Source organism: Podarcis vaucheri, assembly GCF_965113315.1.
Source record: "Podarcis vaucheri genome assembly, chromosome: 5".
Classification (NCBI taxonomy): Eukaryota; Metazoa; Chordata; class Lepidosauria; order Squamata; family Lacertidae; genus Podarcis; species Podarcis vaucheri.
In genome coordinates this window covers 62,331,781-62,356,125 of record NC_138763.1, presented here as the reverse complement: position 1 = coordinate 62,356,125, position 24,345 = coordinate 62,331,781, and the positions used below count along the sequence as shown (strand labels likewise).

The 24,345-nt window shown below is 43.3% G+C and overlaps 1 long non-coding RNA gene across 1 annotated transcript in view; it reads left to right on the top strand.

The window, feature by feature from the left end:
* The window catches only part of LOC309532560, a 124,896-nt gene extending 103,564 nt beyond the window's left edge, over positions 1–21,332 (top strand). The window contains exon 3 of the long non-coding RNA XR_014219934.1: positions 21,300–21,332. This is a non-coding gene — a long non-coding RNA (uncharacterized lncRNA). The remainder of the gene's footprint in view (positions 1–21,299) is intronic.
* Positions 21,333–24,345: the final 3,013 nt, after the last annotated feature.

The window sequence follows — 24,345 nt, the reverse complement described above, 5'->3', positions numbered from 1 at the left end:
ATTTAAATGCAGTGGTACCTCGGGTTACAGACGCTTCAGGTTACATTCTCTGCTAACCCAGAAATATTACCTCGGGTTAAGAACTTTGCTTCAGGATGAAAACAGAAATTGTGATCTGGCAGAGCGGCGGCAGTGGGAGGCCCCATTAGCTAAAGTGGTACCTCAGGTTAAGAACAGTTTCAGGTTAAGAACGGACCTCCAGAATGAATTAAGTTCTTAACCCGAGGTACCACTGTACCTTACTGGTGGAGGCTGGAGCAGGACACTGCTGCCATATCACAGTTGCTGCTGCTGCTTCTATGTGCAGCTTCTCCTTCCCAATTCTTGTGCTAGTCTCTCAATCACTCCCAAGCAGCAAAACATTCTCTCTTTGCACCTTACACTAAGACCTTCCCAGGGTGGTAGTGGCAGCAAACAGTGTGGGGGGTTAGATGCGAAGTCCATGCTTCTTAACACCCCAATGTCCCAACTGCTCACCTGCAGCTGCTGTAACCTCTGTGAAGCAGATCGCTACGATTTTCACTTGACACAGTGGGAAACTGAGCCTGAGAGAAAGCAACTTGGCCAATGGCATATCCCAAGTCCAGAGCAGAGACCCATAAAGTAGGCGAGACATGAACCAATGTCTTCCAGGGACCATTACATCTTGGACCACTTCAGAATGCAGGTGTGGGATGTAGAGGGGAGCTGAGATTGTGGGTGTGTGTTGTGTGCTAGCCACCATTTTCTTCCCAGAGCAATGTGGAGACTAGAGAATGTTTGCAGCTGCTGCCACTTCCAGTTGACAGCAAAAGAAAACAAAGTCCAACAAGGCTCCTTTAGCAATAAGGAAAGAAAGTATGCTACTGGCGTTGCAAATACAGTAGTACTTCAGGTTACATACGCTTCAGGTTAAATACGCTTCAGGTTACAGACTCCACTAATCCAGAAATATTACCTCGGGTTAAGAACTTTGCTTCAGGATGAGAACAGAAATTGTGCTCCGGTGGCACGGCAGCAGCAGGACGCCCCATTAGCAAAAGTGGTGCTTCAGGTTAAAAACAGTTTCAGGTTAAGAACGGATCTCCAGAACGAATTAAGTACTTAACCTGAGGTACCACTGTACACTGAATTCCCCTCCCTCCCAAATCTCGAGTCTAGACTGCTGGGATGCCAAAATGACGATAGTCATTGTTTGGATGGGGGGCTTTTATCCATTTCCACCATCACACACTCAATCAATCAATCAATCAATCAGTAGCTGAACTGAGTTCCACACAGTCACAAAAACAAATTAACCAGAAAAGTCTCAAAAACAAAAATGCAAAATAAATAGCAAAAACATAAGCACCAAACTTAATCTGTTCTGGAGGTCCGTTTGATTACCGAAATATTTGAAAACCAAGGCACAGCTTCTGATTGATGCAGGTGCCCCAGAAACAACAGCCAACAGCCACATCAGGTGTTCGGCTTCCGAAAAACGTTTGAAAACCAGAACACTTACTTCCGGGCTTTTGGCATTTGAGAACCAAGGTGTTTGAGAACCAAGGCACCACTATATCATATCTCAGTATTGTCTCCAATGACTGGTGGTGGCTCTTTAGGATTCCAGACAGGGGAGATTCCAAGCCCTGTGTGGAGATGCTAGGTGACTGAACCTGGGAGCCTCTGCATGCAAATCAGATACTTTGTCAAAGAGATACTTCTCCAAAGCTTCCAAACAAGATAAATATGTCATATACCCACTGATTTTGGGTGGCCGTATGCTCTGGCATCCCTGAATCTAGTCCTATATTCTGTTGAGTTAGCCAAGAGACTTCTCATCTCACATTGGAATTAATGTATGAGAGTTGGAGACAGATGCAAACAAATTGTGATATCCAAAAGTATCTGAAAGGAAGCACCTGTGCAGATGCAGAATCTGTTGTTCTACAATCTGAAATAGAAACCAGTCACTAATTCCATGCATTTTCTTTGGGCTAGAAGAAGGATGTCTGCTTGTATTGCAGTGGGCATTTTAAAGAACAGAAAATAACCCTCTAACATCCTGCTGCGAATGTTTCTGTAGCATGGAAATTTTATCTGTGGCAAAAGAACTGTCAAAACAACCCACAGGATGAGTTGAAGGTTGTGCTATATATTTGGAGGGTTGAAATTGTTCCCTAAAATGCGAAAGAGCTTAATACTCACATTTCAATAGCCCTATTTTTTACTGTTGTTTTTCCTAGCTGCTCCTATTTCCATGCTATCTTTTGTTTCTGGTTTAGAATCTTAGGTTGTTTTTACTCTTGTTTTTACACTTTCATTCTGTAATTTGTTTTGAGTTCACCTTTGTGAGAAAAGTGTTTTCTTCATTCTTTCTATCATCGTCATCATTGGTATTATCATTTCTCCTAAAGCCATGAACAGGGTAACATAAAGACAAAGTCGTTCTGTCGGCACTCCTTGTGAAATCACATGGGGATAATAGAGTAGGGATAATGGTGTAATCCTTTGCCAGAGTATTCGGTGCAGAAACAGAAGCAGATAGCAGCAACCTGGTGAGAACCCCCCCTCCCGAAAGTTTCTGAAGTATTTAAATTTATGTGCAGAATAATCTTGCTCAATTCAACTGCTTGCTGCATTCAGAGCGTGCACTCTTTTTCAAAGGTTTGTTGGTTATCAGGGTTCAATTTTTGCTTATCCAAAGTGACCCCAAGCTCCTAACTCTCTTGCAGTGCGCATTATGCCCATGATGCTTTTGGGTTCTGCTTCAAAATATTGGTTGTCTACTTCTGAATTGGATAGTTCTATTAGTAGCTTCCTCAACAGTTACAGCTCAGGAAGAAAATAAATCCCAAGGTACTTTGTTAGTAGCGGCAATCTATCCTGATTTTGAGAAATCTTGGGCTCTGCAGAAACAACTAACATCCAATTTACAGTAATCTTTACACACCAAGAAAAAAGGAGGAACCTACAAAGGGGGTGGGATTCCTTCTCTGTTCGTCACAGACTGTTGCGTCCTGGCTTCCTGTGGTGTAAAAGGTAGCCAAAGAAGAAAATGGGTTCTATTTTATTTTATTTTAGCCATCTTTGTGTATGGCCCTGGATTTTCACTGAACAGCTTATTTCCAATTTGAAGTGCCTCCTTCGCAACAAAAAATATCTTACACCCAGCATGATGCCAGCTCAAATCATTTCTTTTTCCACTCAACCTCAGCATGCTTTGTGAACCTTCTCTTTCTCCCACAGGCAAAGTCCTTTCTCCTGGAGAGGGTATGCTTTCATGTTAAGATTCAGGACCATCCAGGCCAAGATGTTAGGTGAAAAGGAGACACACTCCTAATTACGTGGGCTGCTTTAAAAAAAAAGTTCCAAGCTCTCAGCTGTTGCTTTTCACTTAGTGTAGGAAGCTCCCATGCTTTACTCCATAATTCATAACATTTCGCCTGTTCCTTTATACTTTATACATAATCTGATTCCAGTTACAATTCAGCCATTATGCTTTCATTCTGAGAATTACTACATTTTAAATTATCTTCTCATTATATATATATATATATATATATATATATAATATTTGTATCCATTCCCCTGAAATAATCTGTCAAGGGAGATGCAGCATTTGTGCAAACCTTAAAGTACAGTGAAGCCTTTGGAAGACATATTGGGTGATTATTGAATTATTCAGAAGCAATGACTGTGAAAGTTCTTCAGTGGCTTCTTAAATCAGAAGTCTGCAGGAGCTATGAAGCCAATGTCTCAGTCTCGGGGGAATTAGAAATGTGCATACTGTTGTTGAGTAATGCACATTTTGATGATAGTAGATCAAATGTTATTTGGCAGGAGACCACATCACATTGCAATGGAAGCAGTTCACCCTGTGTGCTTATTGTTAAACTGATGAATACACTACTATTTTCATTGACCCAGTGTTAGAACATGCACAATGACTTTGGGCACTAAAACCACACATCAAACATTTAGTTTCAGGAACCACCATGTTGTGGAGCTGTGGGTTCACATTTAAGGTGTGCAATAGGGTAGGATTAGGCATGCTTGAAGATTTGGCTCAGCCCACATTTTTCTATCAAACCCAACCTGTTTTGTATCTCCTGGACTGATATCTTTTATCCTTTGGTTTCCTTCTCAGTTCAAAAGAGTGATTTATATTATAAACTAAAATGTGTACATGATTTATCCATTCTTAGTTATGTTTCGACTTAAACAGAGCAGTCCCAAACTTTCAACATTAGCACACACCAACATACACCCATAAGTAAATCAGCAGGATATGGGAAATTCAGCATGCTTACTGTAGCATTACTATGTGTTGCAGAATTGTTGTGGTCAAATTCTGTAGCATCAATATTTAGGAAAGGAATAGTTATTATACCAATCCTGATATAATTGTACTGGTCAGAGGGAAAGTGTTCTACCTTAAAGACAGAACAGCTGCCTGGCCATCATAACATGATGATGAACATAGAATAAAGAGACAAAATAGGATACTTGCTTTCTTATGTCTCATCCTTGTTCCGTTTCCTCCTCACCCCCACCTCTCATTGATATTTAAGATTACTGCATCGGTAGGTTTTCAGAAGCACAATGGACTCATGGGAATAAAAATACAAGTGCTTGCATTTACTGTACATATTACTTGCTCACCTTTCAGAGAAAGCCTAATTGTCTAATTCTGTCCTGACATTCAGAGCTGCTCTACTAAGTGAAATAACAGAAGCTGGGGTAGGGGGTTATTCACCAGCAGTTGCTGATGTAGCGAAACGTTCCATGCAGTGGAAAATGCTAAATGTCACTTACTTCATTTGTACTACTGTATTAGACAACAAGTAGAATTTCCAGCACATGCTTCATAAAAAATCAAAATCAAACCAAAGCATCTTTGTAAAAATGTAAGACTGTACTGTTTCAAGTGTTTGTGTGTCTTCTGATCCAAAGAAACCAAACCCTGTGTAAGTGCTTAGAATTCCTGGAGTCTCTCACCACTTGGATACTGGGGTGGCATGTACAGTGCTGCCTTGGTTCTCAAATGCCTTGGTGCTCAAACAACCTGGAACCCAAACACTGCAAACCCAGAAGTAAGTGTTCCAGTTTGCGAATGTTTTTGGGGAGCCGAACGTGCTCCGTTTTGAGTGCCACGCTTCTGTTTTGAGTGTTACACTGAGGTCTGTCTGTTTAGGCTATTTATTTTGTGTTTGTGTTTTGGGGGCTTTTTTTGTTTTGTTTTTGTGGCTGTGTGGAACCCAGTTCAGCTACTGATTGATGGATTGATTGTGTGACTGTAGTACATTGTTTATTGCTTTCATTTTATGAATCAATGGTCTTGTTAGATAGTTAAAATTCATGTTAAATTGCTGTTTTAGAGGTTGTTTTTAAAAGTCTGGAAAGGATTAATCCATTTTGCATTACTTACTATGGGAAAGGGTGCTTTCGTTTTGGAATGCTTTGGTTTTGAATAGACTTCCAGAACAGATTAAGTTTGAGAACCAAGGTACCACTGTACCAATACAAATATATTCAAAGTTTCACACAAAATACGCCAAAACAAGAATATTCACTTCTGTTCAGAATGCCTGTTCCTGCCACACCTCACCAGAAGCAGCTGTTGTGTCACTGTCGCAGCCATGGCAGGGGCTTGACTCCCGCTCCATTCTCAGCTTTGGCACAGCAGGAGAAGATGCCTTTGCTGCCTCTTGTCATGCCAACTGCTGAGGATACACCTGCATGGCTCTTTGGCCAATCATGGGCATATGTGGGGCAGGACTTGGAAACGGACTTGAAAGGAAACCTTTCCCCTCTGTTTTGCTCTCTGGCCATATAAGGATGGTTGTGCGGGGACCCGGGCATCAGATGGCACTGGATCCCACTATCCCCATTTCAGGGATTCCGGGCTGCCTGACTTTTGGGAGGGCATGCCCTTGCTAGACCTTGCTACGAATTGCATCAGTTGCCATATTTGGGGCCAGGGAGGAATTTTCCCTGCAGATCAATCTGTCTAATCATCATAATCCCCCCCCTCCTGAAAAGGCATTGGGCTGGATCCTTATTCATTGTGGACAGGGAGTGGACCCGTCCCACTCTGCTGCAAAAGGATATCTCCTTAAGCCTGAAGGAAGGCTTCATGTCCCCATATCCAGCTCTGGGTCTAGGTTGGATGGGCCTTGGCAGCTGCCACTTGGTGACCTTGGCAGGTCTCACAGATGTGATGCATGTTGCAGTGTGACCCTAAACATTGGTCAACCCCACTTAACCCTCAACCAGCAGACGGGTTGGTTGATCTTGAGCTATGCACCCAAAGCCTACATCATTAAAGCTGTGGCCTTATTTCACTACAGCCTGCTGTCCTGTCTCTTCTGTTGTATGATTGTGTGTGCTTTCACCCTGCTTCTGGCTCCACTGTGCCTGGACCTGCAGTAAACACCAGGAACAGTCACTATAAATCAAGGATTATTACGATCTACATGGGAAATGGTTTTGCTCGGTGCTGAATTGATGACAGAATCATCATCCAGTCATCTCCCCTGAGAAAAGCATTCCATGATCCATAACTGGGAATTACCACAGTCAAGGTCTGCTCACTTACTGACACCCTCCTAACATCTCTTGGAGAGGACACACACAAAGAAGGGCCTCTGGGCAAAGTACATCCAATTGGTAATGCCATACAGCACACACAGCACGAGGATGTCCATATTAAAGAAGGCAAAGTGACTTAAATTCAGCACGAATCACTCCAGTTGACATTCTCTGTAATCAGATAGAGCCCCAAGGGCAAAACATGGCAGGACCGCTTGCCATCTACTCTCTCGCAGAAAGATAATCATATCAGGAATGAAATTTGTATTGAAAACGCCTGTTAGCTGATAACGGACATATAATACTGAAACCCCTAATCAGGCAGACTTCTCAAGTGCTTCTCATTGAGTGAAGGGCACTCAGAACTGGGTTGCTATGCTTTAAACATCCCTGTCTTAATTGGTTTTAAAAAGTATCCACCTGCTCAGTGCTTTCAGTCCCTACAACTTATGATTGCCTAAATCATCTGGGGAAATTCTACCTATGGTACCCTACAGAATATCATAGGATGGTGACCGGAAAAAAGGCATTTTTTCCCCTTTCCGCCTGTACTAGCAATGCCCTTCTCTTGTCCATATGTGAAGCAGCAGCCATCATTTCTTACAGAAGTCTTGTAAAGGAAACACTTTTGCCCAGGCTTTCCCTAACACTTAAGATTGGGCCCTGTTTTCATTTACCGTATTTTTCGCCCCATAAGACGCACTTTTTCCCCTCCAAAAATGAAGGGGAAATCGGGGTGCGTCTTATGGGGCGAATGCCTGCAAGCCTCGCGCGCCCGGCAGGAGGTCCCACCGGGTGCGCGAGGCTTGGGGCAGCAGCCTGTCGCCCGAAGCACGGGGAGACCTCGGGAGGGCTCCCCCTGCTTCGGGCGAATGCCTGCAAGCCTCGCGCGCCCGGCAGGAGGTCCCACCAGGTGCGCGAGGCTTGGGGCAGCAGCCTGTCGCCCGAAGCACGGGGAGCCCTCTGGAGGGCTTCCCCTGCTTCGGGCGAGTGTCAGCAAGCCTCGCACTCCCGGCAGGAGGTCCCGCTGGGTGCACGAGGCTTGGGGCGGCAGCCTGTCGCCTGAAGCACGGGGAGCCCTCGGGAGGGCTCCCCCTGCTTCGGGCAAGTGTCTGCAAGCCTCGCGCACCCGGCAGGAGGTCCCACCGGGTGCGCGAGGCTTGGGGTGGCAGCCTGTCGCCCGAAACACGGGGAGCCCTCGGGAGGGCTCCCCCTGCTTCGGGCGAGTGTCTGCAAGCCTCGCGCACCCGGCAGGAGGTCCCGCTGGGTGCGCGAGGCTTGGGGCGGCAGCCTGTCGCCCGACGCACGGGGAGACCTCGGGAGGGCTCCCCCTGCTTCAGGCGAGTGTCTGCAAGCCTCGCGCACCCGGCAGGAGGTCCCACCGGGTGCGCGAGGCTTGGGGCGGCAGCGGACTGCTTGCGTGCACGCAGAAGCTTGGGGCGCGCTGAGCTCAGCACGCCCCAAGCTCCTGGTGTAGCGCAGCGATCCGCTAGCCCTGGGAGAGCCCCGCGGCTCTCCCAGGGCTAGCGGACTGCTTGCTGGCACGCAGAAGCTTGGGGCGCGCTGGCCTCAGCTCGCCCCAAGCTTCTGGATTAGCGCAGGGGTCCGCTAGCCCAGGGAGAGCCCCGCGGTTCTCCCAGGGCTAGCGGACTGCTTGCCGGCATGCAGAAGCTTGGGGCGCGCTGACCTCAGCTCGCCCCAAGCTTCTGGATTAGCGCAGGGGTCCGCTAGCCCTGGGAGAGGCGCCCGGCTCTCCCACGCTAGCGGAGACCTTGCCGGCACGCAGAAGCTTGGGGCGCGCTGAGCTCCGCACACCCCAAGCTCCTGGTGTAGCGCAGCGCACCTGGGGGGGAAATAATTTTTTTCCCTTTATTTCCCCCCCAAAAAACTAGGTGCGTCTTATGGGCCGGTGCGTCTTATGGGGCGAAAAATACGGTAAATCCCATGAATTATTGTTTTTATTTGTTTTTTAAATATGCTGCCCACTTCAGCTTTGCTACCAGTAAATAAAAATAATCTAGTAATGACTCCAAATCCTGGCTTTAAATGATACATTTTGACAACTGGCTGAGAATAAGGCAAGTTCATTGTCTTCTCAGCTGGTCGGCGATCAAGGTGAAAGATTGGATTTGACAACTTTGAAATTTGATTACCGGACAATATAACACTGGAAACCTTGTTCTTGTTATGTAGGGTGAATTGTTTCTGGATCACAACCATTTCCCTCTTTGTTGCAAACATTTGATTGGTCACTGAGAATGAAATTTCTAAAACCAAGGCAGTGCACGTAATAAAATATTTAAAAACTGTGATCACTGTAGATTCCCAAATCCATAAATCACCAGGAAGTTCTCCTGTGCAAGGTGCATTTAACTTAACAGGCAGAACAAGAGCAGAACTCAGGAAACTTTCAAGTGGATTGTGCCCTCAGAGATTTATGACCTTTCTGGAAATAAAAGCATCTCTGGTGGAATTCCCCCCCCCCCAGTGTCAGCCCACAAAGTTTGGTAGTGTTCTCAATGGTTAATCCGGGCAGTTTGGGTAAACTATTTTTGCTAAAATCTGACCTTGAAAGACTCTGTTCCTACACACCCTCATGAAGGTTTGCGTCACCTTTTTAAATTAAAAATAAAATCAAATCGCTAAAGCAGTCAAGTTGGTCTGCTTTATCCAAAGTGATCAAGGGGATGGAACAAGTTTCCCATGAGGAAAGGTTGCAGAGTTCGGGACTTTTTAGCTTAGAGAAAAGGTGAGTAAGAGGTGAAATGATAGAAAGTTACAAAACTATGCATGGATAGAGAAAGTGGATAGAGAAATGTATTTCTTCCTTTCTCATAACGCTAGAATTTGTGGATAGCCAACAAAGCTGAATATTAGAAGCTTGAGGACACATCAGTACATAGTCATATAGTGCATAAACCATGAACTTCATTTCCATAGGAGGCAGTGATAGCCACCAAATTGGATGGATTTTTTTTTTTAAAGGATTGGACACATTCATGGAGGAGAAGACTATTAATGACTTCTAGCTGTGATGGCTATGCTCTGCCTCCATGCTCAGAGGCAGTAATGCTTTTGAATACCAGTTACTGGAAACCACGGTGACTATGGGGAGAGTGCTCTCGTGCTTGAGTCCTACTTGTGGGTTTCCTAAAGGCATCTAGCTGGCCACTGGCATAGGAAGAAGAGGATGCTGGACTAGATGAGCCAGTGGCGTAGCGTGGGGGGTGCAGGGGGGCCCGGCCGCACCGGGCGCAACATCTGGGGGGGCACGCTCGCACTCGCAGCTCTCTGCCCCTACCTGGCTCACTCTCTCTCTCTCACTGCAGTGCTGGCTGTGCGAATCTGATCTGAGCCGCTGGGTCGCCGCCCACTGTGGAGGGGGTGGGTGCCAGGCGTGCGGTGCGGAGAGAGAGCGAGGCACTATCTGGGGGAGGGACAGTGCAGCGGCCGCCCAGCGCAGCGCTGAGCGCGGGAGAGAACCACACCAGACCAGACCAGGCAGCAGCAAGAAGAAGCTGGCAGCGGTGGCAGGTTAGGGGTTAGGGGGCGCAAATTACTTGCCTTGCCCCGGGTGCTGACAACCCACGCTACGCTGCTGAGATGAGCCATTGGCCTAATCTTGCAGGCTCTTCTTAGGTCCTTATGGTCTATAAGAAAAATAATATAATAATAATTTTCTATTTATACTCCGCCCATCTGACTGGGTTTCCCCAGCCAAACTGGGTGGCTCCCAACAGAACACCAATAACAATAATAAAAAAGCAACATCAAACATTAAAAACTTCCTTAAATAGGGCTGCCTTCAGATGTCTTCTAAAAGTCAGGTAGTTGTTTTTTTCCTTGACATCTGATGGGACGGTGGGCACAGGGTGGGCAACCACTACTGAGAAGGCCCTCTGCCTGGTTCCCTGTAACCTCACTTCATGCAGTGAGGGAACCGTCAGGAGGCCCTCAGAGCTGGACCTCCATGTCCGGGCCGGATGATGGGGGTGGAGATGCTCCTTCAGGTATAGAAAAGAATAATCAAAATCCACAGTTGGCCATCAACATTATTAGGAGCAACCAAAAAGTCACAAGACAATCAGCAAGTTATTGAGTTTTCAAAAAATCTGCCAGACTTCAGCAGGTTGTTGGGAGATTTGGAGCGGTGCAGGGTGATATAAAAAGAAGGTTGAGTGTTGATGCCTTGAGTTCTGCACTTAGACTCATTATGGAAATGGCACTTGATTCATCTTCACCTGGTGCTTGCAGGTATCAGACTTCACCTAAGGTTCTGGGATGGAGGAGCAATGAGTGATTCTAAGCCTTGGAGGTTACCAGTTCTGCCTCATGCCTTAAGCAAAGCACATAGGTCCTTGTGTGATTCTTCCTCTTGTTAGAATGATGCGCCTTTATTTATAATTTCTTGAAAAAATATAGCAAAACAGGATGTACCACATAATGATCAAATAAACAAAAGATCCATAAAAGCATAAATAGAATGTCAATAAATATTAATAAATACCTAACTGGTAAAAAGAAAATTCATGTTGTAAAGGTCTGTCTAAGCAAAAACTAGGTGGTCTCTAAGGCATGTTGGGCTCAAGTTGTTTAGCACTTTGTGTATTAGCACAAGACCCTTGAACCTGGCCTGTACCAAATCAGCTGCAATTGGGATGACAAAGCAACTCTCGAATATTTTCTTTATATTTAACAAATTGGCTGATTAAGATGAACAGAAATACCTCAAAGTGGTCAAGTGCATAGCCAACTTTTCAATCAAGTCCATTTGAAACCATCTTTCTCAAAATATTGCTATATTTTGAATACATCCTTCTTTCGATCTCTGGCCATTTCATCCTCCTTGCTCAGTCTGCAATAAACTTGGCTAAAACATTTCTCATTATCAATGCTATTACATCGTTATGGAGACATTTCAGTCAGATTCTTTTCATGGGCTTTCACAAACATTAATCATTTTCTTATTATACGTGTCTGTGATGTGGAACTGGTTTGGATGAATTTCTAAGATCGTCTGCTGAAGAAACACAATATGCACAGAAAAGTGCTCACAGGACACGGAAGAGAAACACCCACAATCAGTATACTCATTAACAAACATAAGACCGCCAAATCCTTAAACCTCTGGTATTCTGCTCACAACATTGAGAGAAATTAGTCTTTTATTCATAAGGTTGTTTGCTTGATGCAACCTATTGCCAGTTCAATCTAAACTAGTCAAGTGCAGTAATGGGGGGGGGGAGCCAAAACAGAAACAAAATGAGAAACAAATATTTATATATGAACACAATTATTCTAAATGAATTATCCATTTTCAGAAGCAAACAGGTGGGGGGAAGCAAGTAGTGATCAAAACCAAGGGAGAGGAATCTTAGAGACAGGGTCAAATGTGGCCCTATAGGCCTTGCTCTGTGGCCCTCAGAACTGTTCCCAGGCTATTGCCTTCACTAACCTTGCTTCACATCCACTTTGAGTATTTTGCTTGGATTGAATGTGGTTTCAAGCTCTCATAATGGAATAATGTGTAGAGCCTACTGAACAAAGGTAAAATTTACATCCATTGCCCACCCCAGTTTTTGCCATTGGCCCTACAAAGCACTAGAATGCGGCCCTTGGGATGGAAAATGTTCCCCATATCTGGTGTTGGCATTAAGTGATACCATTTATCCCTGCTCTCCAGCGACAAATGTTGATGGTTTCCATTTTATTTAATGTAATCCAAACATTGCCGTTTATCTTATTTGACGCTGATGATTCTGGCTTCAAAAATGTTGCACTTTTCTATTAATTATTAATAAAAAAATCTCAAAAAATATGTATTTATCTTGACATGTTCAAACTGCCAATAGTTATATTGCAACATTTGGAGTAGCGTGAAATCCAGTGGATGGCCGAGTTCCAACCCACACTTTAGTCTGAGAGAGAGTGATCAGGCCATTTTGTGTAGGAATTTCCAAAGATCAAATTAATCAAGCCTTCCTGTCTTAGGAGTTCCAAAAAGAGTATGCCATTGCCTAGATGTCCCTGGATTTGGTAGCCACCTTCCAAAATTGAGGTGGCCAGAGCAAGCAAAACAGAGCCATTCTTGTTCACCTCTGTATTCTGGAAACAGAATACAGAGCCATTACAAATTTCTGCATCTAAGAAATATTGCCCAAGTTTGCATTTCCTTCCTCCATGACAATCCTGTTACCTTTTGCCCTATGTCTTTTAGGTTGTAAGTCTGAGGCAGGATTTGTCTTATCACTGACATTTGTAAGCTGTTCTAAAGGTAAAGGGTAAAGGGACCCCTGACCATTAGCTCCAGTCGTGACCGACTCTGGGGTTGCACGCTCATCTCACTCTATAGGCCAAGGGAGCTGGCGTTTTTCCACAGACAGCTTCCGGGTCATGTGGCCAGCATGACTAACTCGCTTCTGGTGAACCAGAGCAGTGCACGGAAACGCCGTTTACCTTCCCGCTGGAGCGGTACCTATTTATCTACTTGCACTTTGACGTGCTTTCGAACTGCTAGATTGGCAGGAGCAGGGACCGAGCAACGGGAGCTCACCCCGTCGTGGGGATTTGAACTGCCAACCTTCTGATCGGCAAGTCCTAGGCTCTGTGGTTTAACCCACAGCGCCTGTTCTAGGAGCCCTTTATTTGGCTGAAGAGCAGGATGAAATGCTTTAAATCAGCCTTCTTCAATCTTCTCCAACCATATGCTGTTGGACTACAATTCTCATCATACCTGACTATTGGCTAACCTGATTGGGATTGATGGGGGTTGTATTAACAACATCTGAGGACCCAAGGTTGAAGAACTCTGCTGCAGATATAGATGTGTGCATGTGTGTGTGTGGAACGACATGGGACTCAATTACCATTCCTAATTTGTTCAGGATTAATGTAGACTATACAAATACCAGAAATTACATTTTTTATTCCCCAAAAAATATTTTGACAGGAAAGGACAAAATTACTATATTTCAATAAAAATAATAGTGCTGCCAGAAATTTCATAACCCCTTTGCCACCATTTTTACAAGTTTCTGGGAAATGTAGCTGCTGGCTACTTCTCTTCTTATCTTTCTGACTGATGTCGGAGAGTAATATTTCATGGGTGTGATTTTTGCCTTACAAGCATTATCAGGTATAGTCCCTTTATGCTTTTGATCTTTCCTTTGATTCGTTTTTTGTTAGAACAGACTGGACTTGGCATTTCTAATATATTTGAATGCCATTTGCAATCCCTGCCAAAAATACAACGCCTAAAAGTTTCCTCAGTGACAAAGGAGCAGTACATGTGCCAAGATCGGATTTCTATATTTTAGAAACCCGCTAAAGCTGTTCCATCGCTTTGTCATAGGCATATGCTGGTGTTATTCATCAAATAGTTGGGACTGAGATGAAACTACTTTTAAAACATGGGCCACATTCATTCACACCATACATTTAAAGCAGTCATGGCTTCTCCCTAAAGATTTCTGGGAGCAGTGCTCTGTTAAGTGTGCTGAGGGTTGGTAGGAGAGCCCCTATTCCCCTCATGGAGCTGCAATTTCCAGAGTGGTTGAACAATCCCATCTCTATCCGTAGGGCACTCGTGACTGTTTAAATGGTATCACAGTGCTTTAAATGTATGTTGTGACTGTGACCATGGTTAAAATTCCACTGTAAATGTACTGTATATAGAGGAACGGGAAGAAAGGAGATATGGAGGGAAACAGAGGCAATGCTAACAAGTTTTGAATGTGAGCAACTGGGACACGCATAAGCTTGTATGCGGCAGCATTTAAGCATGCATATACTTGGTGTATGACTCCTGAATTTATTGCTGATTGGGATACGTGTATAACCATTTGCCATCTAAATAGTATCTGGAATGGAGATCCTGAGTCACCCTGCCAACCTCCCTGAAACCAGCATTCAGTTTGGAGGCATGCAAACCTACCAACTAACACCTGGCCAGACTTTCCATTTGGAATGAGCTAAACTTCAACAATTCAAGTTAAAAACAAATAATCTGGACTGACCAGATTAGCTTGCCAGACCTCTGCTGGCGGTTTGGTTTGATATGCTGGAGCCTGATTTGGTCTGCTAAACCCTGGCTCAGAGCCTGGAACACCTTCTAACTCTACAATCCATGCCTTGGTAAATCAATGCCCATCCCATGTTATACATGGGATTTCCTTTGAAAATGGTCTGGAAGTTTCAGTAGGTACATAATAAGACTGCCAGCTGGGTGTTATGAACATGTTGTGCATGTCACCTTCAACACCTCCCCATCTAATTCCTGGCGGGGAATCAGTTGACCTTCATTGCCTGAGACCGCATTGTCTCAGCTGTTTTCACATAGATGCTCCCAGACCCTGGGATCTTCTTCTCAGACCATTCTTTGAAGGCCAAATGGGGTGATGACAAATGGCTACTGGCTAAGGCCTTTTCAGTGCTGGCACCCCTGTTGTGGCCCACCAGAGAGATACATCTGGAACCTATTTTAATGGTGCTAGGAAAATAACTTCTTTATTTTCCCATTCACCTTCTAGTATTTCACATTCTTTTGACTTTTTTTAAATTTTTCTGTTCTCCATGTTCTTTCATCTGCTTTGATCTTATCTGGGATTGCTGTTGTGTTTTCTCTTATTGTATTTTTTTATTGTATCATATTTTTAATTTGTTATTTTTATTCTCTGAGTTGCCAGGAGAACCTTTTGTTACAAGGAGGCTTATAAATAATGTAAATAAATGCATAAGTATGCTGAAGCATGCCAGAGCCTTGTGACCTCCAGACCTGTCAATAAGATCTTTTCTGCTGGTCCTCTGGAGACACCAGTTGTTTGCTACCTTTTATTTTCATCTTCAATTTAAACCAGAGTACTTCAAATTTAAACATGTTATCATCACCTGGATGAAAATTGGTTTCAGTCTAAGAGCTCTGGTTTGAAAAGGCTAAGAATCAGGCTACTTAGATCTTATAAAAGATTTAAAATATGCAACAAGGCTCATCTCAAAATTTATGCAAAGACTCACCTAGGAATGGAGGAGGAATCTATTTTAAATGGTTATAATCTATGCACAGAATTTGGGAGCTTCAGCCCAGTTGATCTTTCCATCAGTCCTTGCTGTTCATGCACTGGGCATTTGTCGTTGTTTGTTTAAAACAGGCAGACTAATGACATGCAACAATATAAGCAAGAAAAATATGTATATTATCCATATAATATTTATAAAGAGCCCATGGTATACTATATTTCTGCAGCATATTTTATAAATATTAACACCTAAGCATTTTTGTGCAGTTTTACACATTGTTATATGTGCCCGTTTATGTGCTGGTTGCTTTAAGATGCCAGGATCATATATATTAGGGGGACACAGCAGTCACCGGATTTGCCTTTTATTTGTAATATTTAGAAGCAGCCCAGTTCAATCCAGTTCAATGAGTTATTCAGATCTGTATCTGATCTGTTAAATCTGAAGCTCCATTTTACCCACTTCATTGACTATAACAGGGAGTCTACAAACCAGTGTATTTTTCCCCATTTTCCCTTAAGTGTTGACATTGTCTGTATTAAACTTTAGCTGATTAGCCTTCATCCAGCCTATTACAGCTACCAGGCCCTAATTTAGAACACCAACAGCTTCCTTGCTATTAGATGAAAAGGACACCAGAATGTTGATCATAACATTCTCCTAATCCCCGGGCAATCTCTTCTAGTAGTAGTCCCATGTTGCTGTTAACAGCTAGGAGCTTATGTGGAAGCCTGTCATTCTCAGCTGCTTAGAGCATTCTTCAATGCAATAATAATTATTTTGGTGCTGTATAAATCTTTGTAAGCCTTGCTGAAATGTACATTTTGCAGCTGTGATGATATTTTGTTTACATTATTATAAATTACTTACTATGATCAATATATTATTGCTACCATTGTGTCCCTTCAGCGCAATTTCTTTGGTTGTTATACAGAACTGTGCCCTTGTATGTGATTTCCCATGTATATGTTAAACAACATGGGGGACAAGATCGCACCCTGAGTGATGCCAAACAAAAATGGCCAAGGCATTTAACAAGAGTCTGCCAGCAGCAGCCTCCTAGCCCAGGAATGGGGAATCCTTGGCCCTTAAGATATTGTTGGCCTATGACTCCCAACAGCCCCTAATTGGTGTGGCCAGTGGTCAGAGAAGATGGGGACTAGAGTCCAACAACAAATGGAGGGCCACAGGGTCTCACTCCCTGCCTCACAAAGTCATTTCAGGGGAAATGCTTTTCAGAGTCAGGAACCTAGTCACAAAATGATGGTTTGTAATTTTGAGAGCACTCAGCTGAGTTAAAAGAAAGGCAGCATATTTCCTAAAGAGGCCCAGTTAGTTCATGGTTGGACTGGAATTTGAACTGAAACCCTTCTCATGCAAGTCCACACCAGCTAGGAAAGAGAGAGGCATTTATCAGTAAGCCAGAAACAACTACAGTGGTACCTCAGGTTACATACGCTTCAGATTACAGACTCCGCTAACCCAGAGATAGGTTAAGAACTTTGCTTCAGGATGAGAACAGAACTTGTGCTCTGGCGGCGCAGCAGCAGGAGGAGGCCCCATTAGCTAAAGTAGTGCTTCAGGTTAAGAACAGTTTCAGGTTAAGAACGGATCTCCTGAACAAATTAAGTACTTAACCCGAGGTACCACTGTACTACTACTTCTTCTTTTTTACAGGTCTGTTTCTAGAAAGCCAGAATTTGCTAATAGATTTTGGCTGGCAGGCTGCCAAGCAGGAAAGTGCAACCTCTGAAATCTTTCTCTCCCTCTCTCCCGCTCTCTTCTTCTTTTACTTAGGGCTCATTAGCAAAAGCAGCTGCTGGTTCATTCAGTATTAATGTTTGCCTGTAATGAAGGACACTCCACCCACTTGTGGGACAAAGGAAGTGTGGTGGGGGGGGGAGAGAGAATATACAAAAAGAAAGATTTCTGCACCAAATTGCTCAGGATCAATCAGCTTAGCTGGTGTATAATAAGACACCATTTTGTGAGATGTTCAGAGAACACTGAGAAGATGCAGAAATCTTCACTTTCTTGAAAACAACTCCAGCAAGTAATACTCACACTTCTTTGGTAAAAATGATCCAAGTGAGCATGTAGCATATTTGACAACCTGGTGTAGATTTCAGTGCTAGTACCTTGCAAAATATGCCTGGAAGGTTTGCCTTTGGGAACATAAATGTTCACTATACCACCATAAATCCTGGCTCAAAACAAACAACCTGAGGTAGCAAGTCAACAGAATCAACAGAATTGTGGGCTGAGCTGCTTTGTGTGAATATTTTGCTTTGTGGAGCAGTCTCTACATTTGGGGTCAACGGGTCCTTGAATAAAATCTTGCTTTCGGAGAGGTGATGGCTGTTCCCTCAGCTGTCCATGCAAACGCAAAAGGTGGAAATGAAGGAAACATAGTTGTGGCAATGTGTTAAAAAAGAAAGATTGTAAGTTCCTTAGAGGAGGAAGCTGTATTCTTCTACTCTGCAGAGTGCCAGCCATACAAGACTATATATAATAGAAACAATAATTTATTTGGTTTAGTGACACTTCCTTCTCTTAAATTTGCCTTGTATCAAAATCAGTCGCACCACAGGGCTTTGTGTTTGGATCAACAGAGGTCATGATGCCATGACTTGAATATGTGAATCAGGATGCTGCCCATGTGGACTTCCAGACATTGTTGGTCTGCAACTCCCCCCATCCCTGACAATTGGTTGTGCTGCCTTGGCCTGATGGGAGTTGGAGTCCAAGGATATCTGGAAAGTCACAGGTTCCCCAGGACTGCCTCAGTCTTTTACTCTCCTGCAGTATCATTAAGTATAAATGGAAATAGTGGAAACTCTTTGAATGCTGGAGTTCATCGGTAATCCTTTTGATTTTAGGAAGCCAGACAGAAAGGTCTAGAAAATGCTGGTAAAGCGCAAACCCAATTGAGGATGTATTCTTAACTCCTAGCTGGCAGATGTGGGACTTAATGGATTAGCAGCCAGCACTGAATTCGCAGTGCTGCCCAAATCAGAAAATATGGGGGCAGGAGTCCCCCTTCTTTCTCCCAAGCTGGAATAGCAAAGAGGCTCAAATCTGGCTCAATGGTGTCACAGGATGGCAGCAGGTTCAGCACATAATCCAACTGGCTGCCATTAGTGGGGATTCCACCAGCAGTAACTTCTGTCCATCCATGATTTGGTGGGTGAGTTGGAGTGCTCCTCCCAGTGGAGCTTCCCACCAATGGTGAAGTTCCCTCACCAGCAGAGGATGGCAGAGCCTGGTTGGACTCGGTGGAAGGATGTCTCTGCTCCATCCAAGTCCTCTCCAGCATGGTAGAATCATAGAGTTGGAAGGGACTTGAGTTTATCTAATCCAACCTCCTGCAGGAATATGCAGCTGTCCCTTCCAGGGATCAAACCTGCAACCTTGGCATTATAAGCACCATGCTCTAACCAACTGAACTTAGCCAGCTGAGACTGGGGGTTTGGGTCAGTCTGCCTGTGCCTCCAATAAATGACCAAAATTCATCTTTCCCCCCAGAATTTACAGGTAAATTGTGATATTGCGTTGGTTCAGATTTCGAAAACAAACCTTTTTGTGAGTGGGGTTTTTCCCCTCTTTGAAAGTAAATACATATTTACCAGGTTACATGTCTGCCATTGAAGCTGCTAAGGCACAAAGAAGCTCAGGCTGCAGAAGAAGAACTTGCTGCAACTTTTCCTTTTATGTTATATTTATTTTATTCAGTTCCATTATTTATGTGCTGCTGAATAACACACACACAAATATCTGGGCAGCTTACACCATAAAATAAATGATTTTATTTTTTTTAAGTATTTCTGAGTTACATTCTATTTTTTAAAAATCTCCAAGAGGTTTATGCAAAGTATCCAAGTATCAGCTTATCAAAATGCTGGGTCATGAGATCCAGCATTATTTAGCAGGCGAAAAAGATGTGCCTTCAATAAGAGGCGGAAGAGAAAGTAATAGACTACAATGTCTGCTTTTAGAGCAAGAGAGGGAGTTTATATATTCCAGAATGTATTTGTAATCATGGAGTAAATAGAATCATCCTAATTATAATACATGATGCAGTATATAAACTTAGTGGAGAAAAAAAGGTAAACCAAATATATTTCCCAACACAGAATTAAAATGGTAACTATGCATGCCAGAACTAAGTTCTGTTCTGTGCAGTGGGGCTGACTCCCTGGGTCCACACATGCCACTTTAATGCTTTCCCCCAAATAATTCTGGGTACTGTAGCTTGTTAAGAGCACTGGCAATTGTAGCTTTGCGAGGGATCTCCTAAGAAACTGTTAGCTCAGTCATCTTCCCCACATCCTTTTTGAGTAAAGTAGACTCACACCTTACAGGGTTACAGTCCAGGGAGTGTGCCTAAAGCCAAAATGGTTTATACACAAAACCCATTGGGTTTGATGGTGGGTGGGATTGCCAATGTCATTTTCCCCACTGTCTACCCCCTTTAATTATTATTTTTTGCCATGTGCATAAAACTGAATGTGCACAAGTTAAATGTGCACACGTTGCGGGCTTACTGTATTTGTTAGCCTCCATCTGTCTCAAGAGACAATGGAAGTGTGTGCCACTGGGGGTAAAGTTCAACCATTGGAGAGTTACAGTGCCTGCTTTCACTGTAGAGAACAATATGATAGAAACATGTTTTATTGCAGCTGAGGCATCCGGTTTTGCTGTTAAATGGCATTTATTCTCTCAGCAGTCATTTCTTCTCTGGCCACTGCTGTGGATACACAACCTGATTGATTGTGTCCAGGTGCTGAGATTGCCTGCATGAGATTCCCACATGGCAGGGTGAATGTTGCCAGCCTTCAGGTCACATTTGCAGACATCTTTACAACACAGAGTTGGTCTGCCAACAGGCTGGTGCCTGAAGCCAGCTTTGTGTCAAGTACATCCTTAGGGATCCTGCCATCTTCCATTCTGTACAGTGGCATAGCGGATAGAGATTAGTTCTCAGGGCTTGCTCCTGAAGCCTTTCTCATGAATGAGTATAGCTGCAAATCAGCAGAGGTTTAACTCCTAGATGGGCTACCTTCCCAGGGTGACGAGCCCCATTTGCCCCTCATTTCCTCTACAGCATGCACAGAAACTGTTTTCTTGATCGTTGGACCCACTATTGGTCTTGTCCACTTGAGCCGCTGGAACCTGTTTTTGCATGCAGGGGGTAACAAATCCCTAACTCATCGAGAGTTTAAGACCAATTGGCTACTCTCATGTGGTTTAGCTGGCCAGTCAAGGCTGTTTCCCAGGATGTGACCACTTTCACATGCTGACAGCTTCTCAGAGCCACGGGTGAGAGCTTAGTGCAGAGTGGGGACCAAAGGTGGATGAACTACCCCAAAAGGAGCATGATGTGTGTCCCCACCGTATTACGTAACTACAAAAACATGATATAAGTAGATTTACACCACCTCTTCAGCCTTCTTCACAGCTGAAGCTATTCTGATTGCATAATTGTCCCACAATGTCTACTTCCTTTTCTTCCTTACCCTCTTCTCTACATCTCCTGTCACTCAATACACATTGACTACAAGCAATATTCTATCTATTACTGCCTAAGAACAGCACATGCTTCTGGTAAGAGTCTTCTTAACTCTTCTATAGAAGGGGCTGATTTCTCTCACCTTGTAAGTCAATGAACATGCAAGACTTTTCCTAGCCTTAAAGGAAGAAATAAAACATATTTTTGTTCTCTTCTTTAGAAAAAGGAGGAGAAAAACCTGTGAAGAAATATGGATTTGCAGTGAAAAGGTATGGAGTGCAAAATCAAGTGTCTGATTCTTTTATTCATGCTTGTTGAAATATAGATCTGAGTGGTTATAGTAAGTAAAGGGAAATTGGGAATCAGAGAAGGGTAAACAAAATATGTCTATGGGAAACAAAAATATTCAGCATTTTATAACAACAGAAACTTCACTGAACAGAGTGCGTACGAACGCAAATCAAAGCTGTAAGTTTGATTTACAAAACAGTCCTGTTCTTGAAAGGTGTAAAATTATTAAGTACTGCAGGAATAGGAATGGATGATCTGTGCAATCAAAATGGAAAGCTTTCTCTCCCAATTCCAACGTACGTTATTGTAATCCAGACACAATATGTCTCACTAGACAACCTATTGGTCCCCCGTCTGTCAGGTGAACTTTAGGCAGTGCTACCACACACAATTTGAGACAGAAGTCCAGGGCCTAATTCATAATGAGAAGGAAGACCCCACCCCCAAACGCAGCAGTGCTGGTTTTTCATGCTTAGAAGTAAGTAACGGGTGCCAACATGTTACCCATGAGTGCCAGTGTGCCCACCAGAACCTGCTGTGGTGCCTGTTAAAGGTCTTCATAAATAGGAAGCAATAATCAGTACCTTGCTTTGTATTTGGGTATGGACTGGGTGTAGTGAACATTACACCTAAAAGGGGTATTGTACAAGACAATTAAGTCCAGGTCCTACTGTATATTTACCTATCTATATCTTTTAAGGAATGCTTGTGGCTTTGCAGCATGTAAAAGGTCCCAGGTTCAATCCTCAGCATTCCAGGTAGGGCTGAGAGATACCCTACCTGAAAATCTGTAGAGCAGAGATGGAGAACCTCAGGACCAGAGGCTGAATGAGGTCCCCCCCTCTCTCTCCAGAGCTTAGGGCTTGCCAATCAGAAGGTTGTTGGTTTGAATCCCCGCAACGGGGTGAGCTCCCATTGTTCAGTCCCAGCTCCTGCCAACCTAGCATTTCGAAAGCACGTTAAAGTAGATAAATAGGTACCACTCTGGCTGGAAGGTAAACAGTGTTTCCATGCATTGCTCTAGTTCGCCAGAAGCGACTTAGTCATGCTGGCCACATGACCCGGAAGCTGTCTGCAGACAAACACTGGCTCCCTCGGCCTATAGAATGAGATGAGTGCGCAACCCCAGAGTCGTCCATGATTGGACCTAACGGTCAGGGGTACCTTTACCTTTATACTTATTTTGTTTTGACAAACCTATGCAGGCATGCAGTTTTAACACGTAATTTCATTACCTATGACTCTTCCAAAATTGCTGATTTTATTTACATTTTTGACTTTCTTAAACCATACTACAAGTTATCAACTTATGTGTCATGTTTGTTTTTTATTGGTATTTTTAAAATTAATATTGGCTTGTAAACTGCTGAGAGGTTTTCTGTCAAGTAAGCTGAATTTATTGTATGTTAAATAAGTCTCTAACATTGCCTTGTAAAGCAATGTTACTAACTTAGTTGGTCTTTAAGGTGCTACTGGAAGGAATTTTTTATTTTGACAATGTTGCTAGCACAGCACAAATTGGAAACAGACAAAAAATGGGCATAGTGGAATTCAGGGCCAACCCTAATGTTAGGCAGAGAGATTTGGCCACCTCAGGCAGCAGATGCTCAAGGGCAGTGGCTCCAGCTGTTCCTCCTAACCTCATGTTTAGCAGTGGAGTGGAATTTGATACTGGTGAATTCCAATATGAAATGACCCGATCCGCACCTCCTAGACAAATAGGTTGATTGGAATTTGATTCTCCACTAGTTTCTGCACACTCGTGGATGTTTTGACCCAGTTTTTATTTAAAAATTCAACATTAATACATACATATTACGAATATACAAACAAACAAACATACATTTCACACAATCCTTAAAAATATTCATACATACCCACACTCAATCCCACAGGTACTTCCTGTTTTGACCCAGTTTTCAGCTCAGAAAGTATATTAAAATGGATTTAGAAATGCATATTTTAAGAGCAAATGCATTTTAAAATGCATATTTAATTACATATCTAACAGGCAGTTTTAATGCTAAGTTTAAAACAAAAAGAGATCACGGACTAATGGAGAAAGTAGATGGGATGGATTAACAAGTGAGCACTTGTAAAAGTGACCTGGGCTTGCATGGTCCTGATAGTATGGCAGTTTAGTTTTGTGTTCAGAAAAAGACAAGATCTAGAAACAGATTATCAATTGCAGGTTAAACCAAATGTGTGTTTAACACCTACACACACACACATATAAATTTACTGAATTATATGTACTCTGGAGCAGGTACTGTGACTCTCTCTCTCTCTCTCTCTCTCTCTCTCTCTCTCTCTCTCTCTCTTTCTCTCTCTGTCTGTCTCTCTTTCTTGAATTAATTCTCAGCTATATTGAAGGTGACCATTTGCTGTAAGGTTAGCATAAGGCCATTCTGCAATCTCCTGGCTAAATACATAAAAAGCCAGTGGACATTATCATGATACCCCTTAAAGGCAAGATGCTAGTGTGGCTATAATCTAGATTTATATTCCAGCCAGCAGGGCACTTCATGCTATCATAGATACTCATAACTACCGGCTCAAGAAAAAACAAAAAATAAAAAAGCAATTTCACTAGAAAAATAATAGATACTTGAGCTACAAATATCTTGATCATTTTCTATGATGATAGCATATGTGCTTTGATAGTGTCAATTAAAGGCAAATTATTTGCCCAAAGTAAGAAAAAAATCAGACATCTTAAGTTTGCTCTAATTTTCATGTGCAAAAAATTATTGCTATTGGAAGCGATGCACAATTATAGCAAAGCTGACAGCCTTTGGGAATCTTTAGTAGACACAGGGCAGCAAACTAGTTTCGCTAGCACAAGGCGTTTAAGCTGCATAATGGAACTCCTCCGCCCTCTTGTCTCCCCAAGTGCCCTTTGTAAATCTGCTCTGGAGGGCTGGGGGAACCCCTGGAACAGATTTAGGGATTGCATGTGGAGAGAGAGAAGAATT